Genomic DNA, 15,514 nt, shown 5'->3' with positions numbered 1-15,514 from the left:
CACTGATGAGGGATAATGAGAAATAAATGTATTGTTGGTTGTTAAATTCATAAGGAATCAGAAGGAACAGGGTTTCTTAAACTTTTTTTTTCAGTCGCGACCCTTTTTTATCACTGAGATTTTTTCGTGACCCCCAGGACCGCATAATATTTACAAAAATTTTGTGGAACCCCATAAGTATTGCCCAAATCCGACACACGCGTGAGTGAAACTGTCAATTTTTTCACTTGTACTGTACTACTGCAGTTTTAGTTCGTTAACTTTAATTTCTAATTTTAAGACACAGAACAATGTGAAAATTTTAAGTAAGTAACAGACTAAATGACGGAGTCACGTGCAAAGCAAGGAAAATGAACGCTTATGTTATAAAAAGAATGCGTCGAAACGTTTTCGTTTTTTTTTTTCCTCTGTATTGTCTTATCTTTATCTATTTTCAGATACATTGTGTAAAAATATTTGGTAATTGTAAAATTATTATAATAAGTTAAGAAATATCAAAATTGCTAAAATTTTTGGCAACCTCCTGCTGCAGGTCCTCGACCCACAGTTTAAGAAACCCTGCTTTAGAAGATTAAAGATCAATCGCATTTTCATACGTTTAAATCATGAATACTCCCATATAAGTAAAATTTCGAAAAGTATTATTAATTTCCTCTAGAACTGCAATATCGCATACAATGAAGAACTGCCCATTTATTAGCTGCCCGATGTTTATTTGAGAGAACAATGAATCTTCATTCCTTCTTTCCCATTTTGTGATGGAATAACATGTCAGGAATCACTAACTTTTAAAGTTTTATTTTCTTTTAAAAATCTTTTTCCCGAAGTTACTTAAAAAAATAAGTGAGATTAGTATTCTATAAATGTAATAAATCATAAATATCATGATATCAGAATTATCATGTTTACCATTTTTTAAAATGAAGAAACAAATTGCTCATTTTCTGAAACGGTATTTGGGAGAGGACAAAAAAATCTTTGAATGAAAAGCAATTTAATGGCAATAATGTTCTACAACGTTTACGAGATTTATGTCATATCGCAGTCTACTGTTGTTATTACTGTGCTTGAAATCCCGTAATTTCTATAGTACGGTGCTATAACAAAAAATTTGTTCATAACACCATACCATGTGCGTTTTTTAACCATCCTCTTTGTCTTCAGCAGCACCTTTTTACTTCCTTGTACGAAGTAAAGCCCAGTGTGATCAAAAGTTAACTTTCAGTTTTGTTAACTGAAATTTTTTTCCCCTGCATGTTGGCCGAATTGCTTGTTTTCGCGTAGAAACCCTAATTTTAATTTTAAAAATTGCTTTTTTAACTGTATTTGTTTTCTTTTTAAGGTTTTTCTGTATTTTACAATTTTTGATGAAGACTGAGTTTTCATGTAATTTTCCCTTGCCGCGAAGTGAGAGCTGTATTGATTGAACTAAAAACATACAAACATATCTCTAATAAAATTCGAGGAAATAAGTTTAAATGAAGTGCAGTATAAAATGTGTATAATTTAGTACGTTGTGCAAGGAAGTCATCCACTGGAGATATTTTTATTATATTCGTTTCTTTTTCATGTTTTACTCTACTAGAGACCAGGTTTCGAATCTCAAGGTTCTTCAGGAAGAAAAAATATGCTGTACCTTCCTTTTAAATTTAAACAAATTTAAATTCTTAACAAATACGTATAAAAGTAAAAAAGTAAAAAAGATTTTTTCTGGAGATTCTTTCTGGAGACCTCTTGCTTGTCCATTTAAAAACCCGAAATAGAAATGTAATTGCACCTAGATTTTCACGGAAATAAAACTTGCAGTTAAACATGTAGTAATAAGAAACAGTTCGAAGATTTTGGAATTGTGAAGGGATATCTAGATCCTGGCAAATCAGAGCTTTCGAATGGCTTTGGATGGTCAACAATATGGAAATTTTGCTGACAATTTGAAAAGTCGAGACATAGTAAGTACAACATTTACAGTAATTTCTTAAAATTATGGGGGGAGGGGAAACTATATACAAATTTAATGATTGTGATAAAATATTTTATGCGAATTTTTATTAATCTAGAGATTTCCAAGATAATGTTACTATTTAAGAATTTTAATGCCAGTTGAAATGTTTTGTAACATTTAATATTGTATAAAACCTGAAAAGATAGTATTTAGCCGTTTAAAATAATTTAGCTTCGATGCAGTTATTACGTGGTATATATCCGTGGTAATGAAACGATAGATGCATTCGAAAAAATTGCTGTTCTTTTCAAGTTTCTTGGTATTATTTCTTCCTTAATTGAGAGAATAGCCAGACGTTTGGTTTGAAAAGATATTAAAGAAACAAAAGGGCAAGAAAAACTGGGAAACAGAAAGAAAAGTATGGAATGGGCTAACCAGAATTTCGAAATAACTTCTGTATTCATATTTCTGTCTAACGCAGATAAACGCAGATGTCTAACGCAGATTCATATTTCTGTCTAACGCAGATAAAATAACTCCCACAGTATGCCGTTCGAAGTTTTCAAATGAGTATATAGGATGTAAACGTGAAAAGACGATGAGAATTTCGAAATGACCAGTTTTTTAGCAATAAATGAAGAACTAGATTTCTAAGTATTCTTCCTTCAGTATGGTTTTTATCTCATAAAATCATTACGTAAACAAAAGTAAAATAATAAAACAAATTTTACACAGTATTGTGACGGAACTGTTTGGCTGTGATCAAACTACATATTTTATGTAAAATGACGAGCGCTATTTTGTAACCGTTCTTCTATATACATAAACGCCAGTTAGCCCTAAAAGTATTTATTAACAGAGCACAAGAATAGTTACAAAGAACATATACATGAGAACAGAACAAACATAACATTGAAACGGAGTACCTAACATTTAAAATTAACATTAGAATTACGCAGACGTAATGATGGAGAACCTATCCTCATCGCAACTGGAGATCGACTTCCTGTAAGTTGTTCTCAATGTCACTAAATGGAGTTCGATAAACTATTCGGTTACAGCCAAATAGTTCTTTTAATCTATACTATTAATAATAAATAATTGTTGGAAATAGTTTGGCCTTTCTTAAGAAGAAGCCATTAGAGCCCCTATTTATTTAGTTCTGTTCTGAATCTTTTTTCTAAATGTTTGATTGATATCAACATGAATATTTTCTTCATACTGTGTTAAAGCTACATAAATCGTTGCTTTTGCTATTTGACTATTTTTGTAACATTTAAACACAGTCATTTTACTTCTTTCGGTAAATAAAGTCGCCTTATTTTATTCTTAATAGCTTTTATTAAACGTGGTGCCATTTTATAAACATTTCTAGTATTTAACTGAAACTGTTATTGTTTTGACTAGAAAAATTTGTGTACTGGCTCACATATTCGATCTATATAGTTGTACCATTCTTATCCACGATCTTGTTTACTTTTAAACATATTATCTGAAACAGATTGTAATATTTTCAGCGTCATAAAATTATTGTGTGTTTAAAAGTATTTTCTTTATAGTATGACTATTACATATGAGTAGATATATTAAATAGCATTTTTAAAATACTGTTCCCGAGTTAGTGTATTCTTCTATGTATTATGATGGTAATTTTGACCTTTGGTTTTAATTTCATAAACAGTTGCCTTAAATAATTGAGGTTAAAAAATTATATAGCAAAGTTATAAAAATAATCGTTATCACTGACTATTAGTTCCTTAAACGTTTAAAATTTTTGCCTTCGTAAAAAACGTGTACGTACAATAATATTTTTGCATCAAAATAATTAAAACTATTATATCATTGCAAGAAATATTTCAACGAGATTTTGTGCCAATCTGAGTTAAATATATTTATTTTTTCTAAAATTTTGTAATCTTCCTGTAACTTAACATTTTTCAAAATCTTTTATTGAATAGCCGGAGAGAAGAAGATTATTATCTTATTTTATTTAAATTTAGCTTTACAAAACCGAGAGTTAATTCTGAGTTAGTTTTGTGTTAGTTGTACATAATATTTGGAACTATTTCATGATAATAGATATGTGCGGCTTCTGCAGCTTTCACATATTAGTTTCTGCGTGTCATTGAATGTACACGCAAAGAAAAAAAAAAAAAAAAAAAAAACGGAAGCTTGCTGACTTAAACTACACTCATGTCCATAAATTAAGGATAATTCGGAGTCACACGGAAATCGAACACTAAAATAAATATATCACCCGTAAAATCACTACACACATCTACAAGAATGATATGCAAATTTCAGGAAGTAACCAGATGACACCGATGGTACGTCACAATGACGAGAGTGTGAGAGAGTGATATATAAGGAATAGAGGCAAAGAAGTAAAATTGTTCGCAGGCGCTTTATAAGCATTTCAGTGCAATAACTGAATAGTTATGACACAAAGGACGCATTTGGATGATTTTTTACGTGGTAGAATTATCGGCCGTCTGGAATGTGGGCGTACCCAACTGGAAGTATCAGACGAACATGGAATTGCTCAGAGTGTCATCTCCAGGCTTTGGCAACGATTCCAAGATGATGGTTATGTGAGTAGACGTTACAGCACAGGTCGCCCCAGAGTTACAATGCCGAATAAGGACCGGTATTTGGCAGTTACTGCCAAAAGAAACAGGCGGAGCACAGCCTCAGACCTGTCTCGTCAGCTCTCTTCAGCCACTGGTACGACAATTTCAAGGCAAACCGTGTACAGACGCTTTGAGCAGATTGGACTATATGCTCTTAGACCTGTCAGATGCGTTAAACTTATTGCAACTCACTGTCGCCTGCGGTTAGCCTGGAGTAGAGAGCATGCATTGTGGACACCGCAACAGTGGGCTTGTGTGATGTTTTCCGACGAGTCCAGGTTTAGCTTGCAGTCTGATTCTCGCCGGACTTTCATATGGAGAGCTCCAGGTACCCGTTAACATCAAGAAAACATCATTGAAAGACACCGTTACGGTGGTGCAGGAGTGCTCGTTTAGGGTGGAATTATTCTGGGTTCCAGAACTGACCTGCATGTTCAAATTGGAACCATGACAAGCCAAATCTGTTGGGACGTCATTCTGGAACAACATGTATGCTTGTTGCGGGGCGCCATGGGCGCACAATTTGTGTTTGTGGATGACAACGTCCGTCCTCACCGTGCAAACATCGTAAGCGAATGCCTTCAATCGGAGGATATCACCCGTATGGACTGGCCAGCATTCTCACCGGACTTGAATCCAGTAGAGCACGTGTGGGACATGCTTGGCCGACGAGTTGCAGCCCGTCAACCTCCTCCTAGATGTCTACCGGAACTTTGGAGAGCATTGCTTTTTGAGAGGTGTAATATCCCCCCCCCCAAGATCAGATCGATAATTTGATACTCAGCATGCCTAAGCGTTGTATAACAACTGTATTGCAACTGTCTGTATTGCAACGTCTGGGAGACATACAATGTATTAACAATCATACCAACCATGTAATATTCGTTTTTGTAAATAGGTTTTTTTTTTGTAATTTGCTTCAGGGTGAAAAAATTGCTAATTTTTTTAATAATATCAAACATATAGCATCTTTTTTTGCTCTTTATCTTTTGTTTAATAAATAAGCTTTACAAATAAGTCTTATTTGTTTTGCTTCTAACTCTTCCTTTGCCTGATTTTGCATTATCCTTAATTTATGGACATGAGTGTAATTTAATTGTAGATATTTGAAGTTGAGAGAATAATTACATTGATAGTAAAAGGAAAAGGGGATTCAGAATGATGATGAGGGAAGGAAATTCAGAAAAATAAAATTTATTTGCAAGTAAATTATATTTAACAGGGAAAATTTTTTTGACTGCGAGACAAAATAATTTTTAAATAGTTGATGTATTTTTTATTGTTGAATGCAGTCCGAGAAACAGCGTGCTTTTAACGTAAAATAGTATTTGTCATAAGTAGTGTTCTGATTGTGTTAAGATATGTACGTCCAAATCTTAAATATGGTAAGTTATTATTTCCATAAAAAGGTGTTTGAAAACTTAGTATGTGTTTGGTTCAAGTTGTGACTATAATAATTTCTGTGTATAAGTCTTAAGAGAATATGCATTTCTGTTTTTCAACATGATGCTGACTTCAAAAACAAACCTAAAAAATGCAAAGCAGTTTATTCTATATAAAGCAGGTTTTGAATTAGTGTGCGTACCATATCATATATGTGTGATTGCATAGGAAAGCGAGTAAATTAATTTGAATGCATCCAATAAAAAGCATTACTTTTATTGATTTTATTTAAACCAATGGCGGGCCTTCAGCCAATTTCGGCTTGGCCACTCCCAAGGCCTGAAGTGGTGGTCATTTTATTATGGAGGCACCTAACAGGTGGACCTCCTATAAAGGGACGGACAGTTACAACCATGCCTTCTCCGGGATCCGAACCTGGGTCCTTTGGTATCGCGGTCGGTTCCGCTAATCACTATACCGTCTGGGCGGTACTTTTGTTCGAATATACAAAATTTAATAGCTAACGTTATATAAAATACATGGGATTCATTTTGATGACTTTCAAACATTGATCATTGATTCCCCAGTTTTTCACACATCTGTTTCACCTGATCGTCATGAAACCAAGCTTTGATAGTTCTCGAAGAGATTTATTGATGTAGTATCTTTTGTTTTCAGCTTTCATTTCATGACAGGCCAAAGATTTTCGATTTAGTTGAGGTCAGGTGAGTTGTATAACCATTGAATCACACGTATGTAAAGCTTCTGAAAAGTATTGTCTTGGTTGGCAACGTTTTTGGATTTGTGTGTTTATGGTGCAAAATCTTGTTGCAAAATCCCATTTCCATCAAACTATTATTTTGTCAGACTGTTGTCTTCTTTGAAAAATGTTTTACTAAATACATCATAGCGGAGAGGAGTACAAGAGGTCCTGTAGTAAGATAGAAAAAGCAACAATAGAACACTTTTTTCTCTGGTTGACGTGCTTTGCTAAGCCATTTTTATACGACTTTCTTGCATACCATAAATGCGACCTCAGGACAATAAAACGCGTTTGATCAGAAAAAAAGGATATCCCCCTAATCATTTAATTACCATGCTGAATAATGCTTTGAGTAGAACAACTTATTTATCTTCAAAAGTTGTCGAAAACTGCTTTTTCTGAGATCGAATAATTGTATTGCTGGCTTCGAGAAGTCGTTGTCGAACTGCAGATGCACGCACATGGACTACAGAGTGAACAATTCTTTTTGTAGTCAAATTTTTCTTTTGGTGTCAAATACCGGTATTTTTATAAAGTATATTGTTAACAATCCCATAACGTATTTCACTTATCTTGGATGTATATTACATTGCAATATGTTCCTTAAGTCACAGAAGTGTGTTCTCTTAACAAGTAATCTTAATTCTCTCTATCTTGCAGTCCTATAGACTGCAAAAATCATAACAAAAAATCACTGTGAGCGAACGCTCAAAGTTTGCGTAAGGAAAAATAACAGATGTGTTTGACAAAAAGAAACTCAAAACAGCATATGGAAGAAGTGTCGCTATGAAAAGACGAAAACTGGAGGAAGAATTCATAATTACGCAGTGTTGCCTTACACGAGAAATGAAATGTTTTAAAAACAATCTTTTATTTTGATTACCTAGTAGATTTCTAACTAGCAAGGTCTGGTTTAATAAGGAAAAAAATCATTGAAAACCTAGTATGTGGAAAGCAATTTTCAGTATATACCAGTTTAGGAAACCTGTAAGAAAAAAAAAAAAAAAAAAAAAAAAAAAAAAAAAAAAAAAAAAAACAGCTAATGTAAGAGGGAATGAGGGACACGAAAATAAGGAATTTTCCAGAGGAACCCAAACCAAAAGAGAAACTTGAAAGGCAATTATATATAAACCGATCAAAATCCAAGATCAGTGGTTCGAAGCAGTGAGTGATAAATCTCTGATTTTAATTAAAATATTTCTCATAGATTTTGAAAAATGTCTCACGTTTTAAATAAAGACTTGAAATATATTATAAATGCAATGCTTCTGGTTATGAAGTACATGGCATAGAAATACGAATGTGCTTTCTATCGGAAGTGACATAAATAATTTCACTTTATAGCGGAAAATTCTTATGTATTCTTTCACTGACCTTGAGCACCTTACAGGTGACAGAGCAATTTAGCTCAGTTCTGCCCCCCCCGTTTTGATGGCGATCACCCCGGGGGGGGACGGATCAGCGGGTCTCCTACCCCTTCTTCCCCTAACCGCAACCTCTCGGGAGTACTTTCGGCTCGCCACATATTTAGAGTACTTCCACACCGCACGGACACTATACATTTAAAAACATCCATGCCTTTTCCGGGATTCGAACCGGGGCCTTCGGCATGGCAGTCAGCGACGCAAACCGGTTGGGCGGCTCCCAAAAATACTTTAAATAAAGGTTTAGAGCAGTGCTTATCTAATTGTCTAGTCTTGCTATCCTTATGCGTGTAAAACGAATTATCTTTGTCTACTAGCATATGGTAGCTCGTGGGCTTTTGGGCGGAGTGAAGAAAACAGAGAGACTAAAAGGAGTCTTAGAACAAAAATAATGTAATAATGAAATATTAATCATCTGTAATATTAGCAATAGTTAATATCTACTATATATTGTTAACTGTACAGCAAAACAATTATCAGGAACCTTAATTGGTAACTCCTTGTAGAGGAAGTTATTCTGTTGACTGAATGTGAAAACTAACAGTATTAGTTCGGCAAAGATTTCGAGGGCTCTCCGCCTAAGGTGACGGATGCCTTCGTGGACGGCTTTCTAAGGGAAAGGGCTCATATACACATGACACATAGGGAAAACCACTAAAACGCCCATGCAGATAGCTCGTTCGTAGGATTCGAACCACGAACCGAACTAGTAGTATTCAGCAACTTTACCGTTTGGCCGGTTAACAATTTTGAGAAACGTGTAAAGAGTAAAACCTTAATAATTATGTTATATTAATATACAAGACACCAAAATTAGAAAAGGAAGAAATTTACGAATATCTACAGTTAAAAAAAAGATAAGGAAAGATCTCGTGACGGCCTATTGTCTTACGTGCAAAAGTGACCATTTAGGAAAGAAAGAATGAAAGTTAAACGCAATTTTGAAACAAGTAACTAATCCTCTTATCTGCTGACGAGAAGCTGAAATAAATCAGTCGAAGTTGTAACTTTTCAAAACTAGGAGCGGCGGCCAGTGATGCATGAATAAGAGTGAAAAGTATGATATGTAAAAGATATAGGTTCCTGTCACAAACAGAGATGTGACTAAGCGCGGTCTGTGGTGTTAGATAGTTGCGACTATCTAAAATGCAAGTATTATTTTTTCGTCTTATATTTGATGTGAGTATCAGAAATATTTTTAAAAGCACGTAGAAAGCACACAATTTATTAACCCAAAGAGCTACTAGTCACAAAACTGCATTTTGAGTATTTTCAATTTCTGTGTTAATTCACTTTTCAAACTCTTGCCGCCAAATATTATCGCCATGTATTATATTTAAAGAAACTAAATAATGAAGAATCTACATGAATGCATGAATGTCTCTCGCACTGTGAAAAAACAACGGTATCTAGAGACGTCAAATTGTGAATAACGTAGTCCTCCATCCGAACATGGCCACTTTGAAGCCCGAATTTTGAATTTGTTTTATTATCTCTTTCAAATTTTGTAAATATTTAAAGAATTATTGATTAACAAACTCTTGGTTGCAAAGCGAGCAAGGGCAACACTGTACGGGGGGAAAGCATTTTTATCTCGAGCACGCGAGACTGTGCATCGGAAATTCTAAAAAATGCTCATTTCAAATTATTTTGCGATATTGCTGTTGAATTGAATTTTATGGTTTAAGTCCGAAGAATATGCTATTTAATAAATAAAGGTAATACAGAAAACGTTAGAAAATCACCTCTTTGGACTTAATGTAAAATCTGAAAGTTTCAGATTTTTTCTTCTTTCTTTATTTTTTTGCATCCTATCGTTATATACTACCAAGGTGATGACCGAGCCCATAGTTTGTTTATAGTTTAAGTATTGTTTAAAACACTACCTAAGAAACACTACAATAGATGGTTAAAATTGGGCCCGTTAAGGAGGGAAAAAGAAAGGCAACTTGTGCAAACTTTACTCATTCAAAACTTGTCCTGTGGAAAATCCAATCGGAAAGAACTGCGTCTTACGCTGTTTGGTACCGAAGTCTCATACTTCAGAAGAAACATGCTTCAACTGTAGAATCATTATTTAAATTGATCACTTATTTATAATTCTAGCCTTTACTGTAACTTGACCTTTCCATTTCCTCACCAGAATGTAAAATTATTTAGAGAGTATTTAAGCTGACGTTTCCGGATTGTACGAGAGAATGTGGTTTTGCTCCTCCTGGCCACGTTACGTCGTTCCTGCCAGCTGTGATTCGGCTTTGCGTTATTGCTGCCGACATTTGAACTGTTATGAGTTTTTGACACATTTGAACTGTTATTAGTTTAGATTTAAATATAAGTGTGTCGTGTTTGGCTACTAGTCTACGTTTTAAATTTGAATTTGAGTGTTACTTTAGTTACATTGCCACACTTGGTGTTTGATTCTGCTAAGTTTTGTTATATAAATATAACATTATACTTTAAATATAACAAAGAAGTCTGTTTATGCTCTAATTTCGGTTAAATAAAAAAAGTCTCTATAGTTAAACAGTCTCTAGAGTCAAGTTTTTATAGTTACTTCAGACACAGCAATAATTCGCGTTATATCTGTTAGGAGTTTGGTTCTAGTTAGACTAGTTTATGTTCCTTAAGCAAGCCAAACTGTATAATGTAAAGTTTGAGAGCTTGCAAGCCTGTATACATTTGCTCAAGCTGTAGAGACATTAGGATTTTTGTAAGCAGAAAAGATGAAAAATTAGCAATCGCCTTCGCCGGGAATCGAACCACGGACCTCTGGAATACCGGCCCAGCGTGCCGCGGGAGAAAATACCTTATATACTCCCCTTTTTAAAGGGCGACTAGGGTTTTAGGAGACGTAGTCGCCAAATCCTGGGTGTGGAGAATCATCATCCACAACCCTTTTAGTTCGGGCGCCACTTGTAGAGACATTAGGATTTTTGGAAGCAGAAAAGATGAAAAATTAGCAATCACCTTCGCCGGGAATCGAACCACGGACTTATGGAACACCGGCCCAGCGTGCTACCGTTACTACACGAAGGCACGCTGGAAAGCGGGAGAAAATACCTTGCAGTGAAGAGTGAATGATGTTCTTTCCATTTACTATAAAATCGAGAATTCTAATAATTTTATTTTTGAATATTCTGAGTAAATTTGTTCGTTTTGGTGTAACGAAAAAAATTTTAGTCCCTACAAAGGCAAAACTAACACATTCTTTAACAGAATTTTTTTATATGAGGTCAGTCTATGAAGTAAAGGGGCTGGCTGAAAAAAGGATATTTATTTACAATTTGTGGAATACTTGTTGTTTGTCTCCTTCTTTATATTTTCCAGTGGCACACATATATTGAGTCATTTTCCGCTGGTCGAAGGAGTATTGCATTTCATTCTCTGATTACTGTTTTAATATGAGACATATGACTCAAAACAGCTTCATTTTACCACAGATTGTATTTCGGGGAAAAGACAAAAGTCACAGGTTGCTAAATCAGAAGAATATGAAGGGATGTATCAGTGTAGCAATCCATTTTTCAATCAATAACTGCTTCACAGAGAGCGCTGTGTGTGAAAGAGAATTTTCTCGGTGTAGAATGAAAGCATTTTGTCAGAGTTCCTTAAATTATATTTTGCTCTGACAAGCTTTTTCGGTTCTTGGGAAAGAGTTTATCTAATGCATGGATCATCTTTTTATCCCCGTCATCGCATCCCCTGCTCCCGCCAGTTGACTCTTGTTGCTTTGAAAGGGACAAGGCTAGTTCCATTACTTTATAAACAGATTTTCTATGCGTTGGTGTAAATGCTTTCAAAAACTTCAGTATTTTTAAAAATAGCCTGTACGTTTTCTGGTTGAGCTTTATAAACTTTTGTCTCATGAACGTAGAAGACTTCTTAAAGTTCCTTGACTTCCTTCTAGAAAACTTGCTAATGTCAAATTAAAACTAAACTGAGTAATGGCGTAAACTTCGAATTACAGAGCTAATGCATCAGGAAAGTAACACAAGCAACGGTCATTACGCTTCATTTTAAAAATTAGAAAGTAAAGCTCTCTTCTTCAAATTTTCTTACTTCAATTTGATAAGGATCATTAAACCTGAACAATGATCAAGGATTTAAAAGGATATGAGAAAAGACTTAAAAGTTTACCTTGAAATTATAGGCCAGTTCCATCATCTGCTTTAAGAGACAATTGTTATGTATAGAACAGACAAAAAGACTAGAAAAAGAATATGAATTGAGGTAAGAATTTCTTCAAAGAATTAATTATTTCATATCATGTTTTACGTACAAAGTACGGTAATTTTTAATCATTTTCAAAATTAATTTATATTGAGTTACATGATGAAAAGCAGTGCAAGGCGAATCAATGCTGCTGGTGTTGTTTTAACATAAAATAATTTATGCGAAATACCATGAGTTATTTAGTAGTGGTTAAAAAGTATTGCTTCCCACATAGCATTGGTCTCAAAACTTAAGAATGCATGCAGGTCGAATCCTTAATCTGAAAGCAACTGACGGGTCAGAACATCTTTTACAACAAAATTTTAAAACATTTTTAAAAAATAAATTTTTTATTGAATATTTATTAAAACATACATAAACAATGATTGATAATAGTAACACAAAGGGACAAAATTTCTAATTTATATTTATTTTCTATCTGAAGTCTAAAGATTGGTACCTGTATGAGATTTTTGTTTATCGTACTCTGTAATTCAAACGTAGTGATAGCTAAGTATTAAATTTTATTGACATTTATTTCAGGTAATTCCAATATGTTAAATTTTCAGAAAATTGCAGGAAATTTCAGAAAACTGTAGCACCACCAGCTGTCGGCTTGCAAACTAAACTTACTGACTGTACCAATGTGAGAAATCCTCTCTTCCCTTACGTGGCATAGTGTATAAGCCTATACTGGAAAAAGCCTCAATCTATTTATGCTATTTTTTTCCTTTCACTAGCAGTCGCGCGTAAGCACAGTCCATATCTATATGTCTCTAAAACTATAAGCACCGTAATTGTTACAAATACATAACTGAAATGTATTCACAGGCCGCATGAAATTTCTTCAGGGACCGTGAGCCTGAGACCACTCCCACACAGCACAAAAGCATCCTCAGTATATTCTAAGGAGGTTGCCCACAGGATATGCGCACATCATCAGAATAATCCTGAATATTCTCCTAACCTCTAAACATGTGTTCCTATTATTTAATATCAAGTCCCAGAATTTCCTCAGAACATCCTCTCCAGCTCCCATCGACAGAGTATGGAGTCGAGTTTCTAGTATTTAATATCAAGTCCCAGAATTTCCTCAGAACATCCTCTGCAGCTCCCATCGACAGAGTACGGGGTATTATTATTTGAAGCCCTCTTTAGTACATCCTCAGGACATTCTGAAATTATACTCCTAAACTTTTGAACACATTTTTCAGTGCTTAAAATGTCGCATCCCAGTATATCCCCAGGAATCTTCGTTAGGTCGTGTTGTTATGCTATGCTTTTCTATGATTCATTGTACACGAGGCGGGACATTGTTCAAAACTATGCTTACTTGCATATCATTTTCTGAGATCCTCCCAGTCGTGTGATCGTTGGAATTTCCAAATACGATATGGGAATATTTTCCTTTTTCTTTAGTTATGGCAGTCTCCAGTTCACGAGAACGTGCTTCTGCCGGCCATGCTATAATGAATTTTCGAGTAAGTTCCGAGCATGAATTGAATGAAGCATATTACCTACTTAAGGATTTTCACATCTTGAAATTATTATTATTTATTAATGTGTCGACTAGTTGATCTATGAGATTCATGAGATTTCATGATTAAAAATATTATTAGAAAGGTTAATTTAAGTTGATTGCATGCTCGAAAGTATACAATAAACTCTCAATAATCCGAGGGAGGATTAACTGAGTTCCTAACTGGTGGGCCGTTTTTAAAAAGAAGTCAAATTTGTTATTGCGGAAAGATGGAAAATATTACTATCCCAAACTATCAGCATAAATTAAAACGAACCGTCTACGAGGAAATAAGAAAAGGAAAAGAAAGTATATGCGGTAATGGCAGATGATGTCTTAGTATTTGGGATTTATTTTTATCCGCAATTGTACGTAATTTAACTGCACATTATTCTAAAACCAGAGTGAAGAAAAGCGGAAAATAACCGATGTTTTTGTGTGAATGTGCACTCGATGACATTGTTCAAATTCTTTCTTAAATATGTTCTTTAATGCCGTTTATAACTTGCTTTCTTTCTCTCTAATGATGTTTATTCATTCGTTATTTACAACATATGGCTTATGTTTTCCATATTGATTTAATTTCCGTAATTTTAATTTAACTTATTCTTCAAATTAAATGACTTGAATGTGCTGCCAAATTGTAAACAGTTTGTTTTATTAATTGCAAAAAGGTTATTCATCCCTCCCGTGTTTTTAACTACCTTCGGATTAACTGTTATGAGTTAACAGTGGCCGTCATTCCCAATATCACCCTGATTAATTAAGAATTGACTATATATATGGAATGTACAACTACTAGAGTCTCGTTTTATTAGGTATCATAAACTAACAAAAGACTTTAACAAAGACTGTTTGGGGAATTATCCTCAGGTCTTGACAGCAACAAAGTCAGAAGAAAGGTGTAAAGAAACCGTTATTCAATCACATTTAGTTGCACCCGCTTGGGCTTACGTAAGCCAACACTTCTGGTTTTACTTTAAATAAAATGTAATTAAACTAGCGTACCTGCTCACAGAATAATTTAAACGCGCATGAAATCTGTGACTTCTAGAAGCCGGGGAAACAAGCTTAATGGTTAGAAATACTCAACGCCACAAAATCAAATCGCTAGTAAGTCAAAGTAATAACGTGGCCTTCAAGTAGGTACAACACGCTCTAAAATCACCTTGTGAAACCTTTGCTTAAATAGCACTTCTTTCTACCTAATTTGACCTCCCGTGTGGTGTTTAGTGACCCTGAGTGCCGTAGCGATGAGTTAGGAACCCGGAGAAGGCATGGTTGTAACTGTTCGTCCCTTCATAGAAGGCAACGGTGCCACCACCTATTAGGTGCTTCTATAATGAAATGATCACTACTTCCGGCCACTTGTAATAGTGCAAGCCTAATAGCTATTAAATAAAGCCCGGCCATATATATATATATATATATATATATATATATATGCAAGCTATAACAAAATATGATAGCTGTTTCAAAAAATAATTGGCGGTCTCAAAATTAACATTCTAAATTTGGTGATCTGCTCCTAAATTCATCTCTTCTCACAGGTTCCAGATTTTTCTATCTTACGTAACGTTTTAATGCTCTTGTCCAATCAAATTAATTGTAAACCGAAACTCTGAACTGAAACTTTTCCGA

The 15,514-nt window shown here is 34.5% G+C and overlaps 1 protein-coding gene across 13 annotated transcripts in view; it reads left to right on the top strand.

Annotated features, from left to right (window-relative positions):
- The window catches only part of LOC118191624 (exocyst complex component 4-like), a 785,372-nt gene that overhangs the window by 590,188 nt on the left and 179,670 nt on the right, over window positions 1-15,514 (top strand). The window lies entirely within an intron of this gene.

Source organism: Stegodyphus dumicola, chromosome 7, assembly GCF_044657685.1.
Source record: "Stegodyphus dumicola isolate Sdum_Otavi_A_Nest chromosome 7, ASM4465768v1".
Classification (NCBI taxonomy): Eukaryota; Metazoa; Arthropoda; class Arachnida; order Araneae; family Eresidae; genus Stegodyphus; species Stegodyphus dumicola.
The sequence above is the reverse complement of the archived record's forward strand: the minus strand, read 5'-3'. Positions and strand labels throughout refer to the sequence as shown.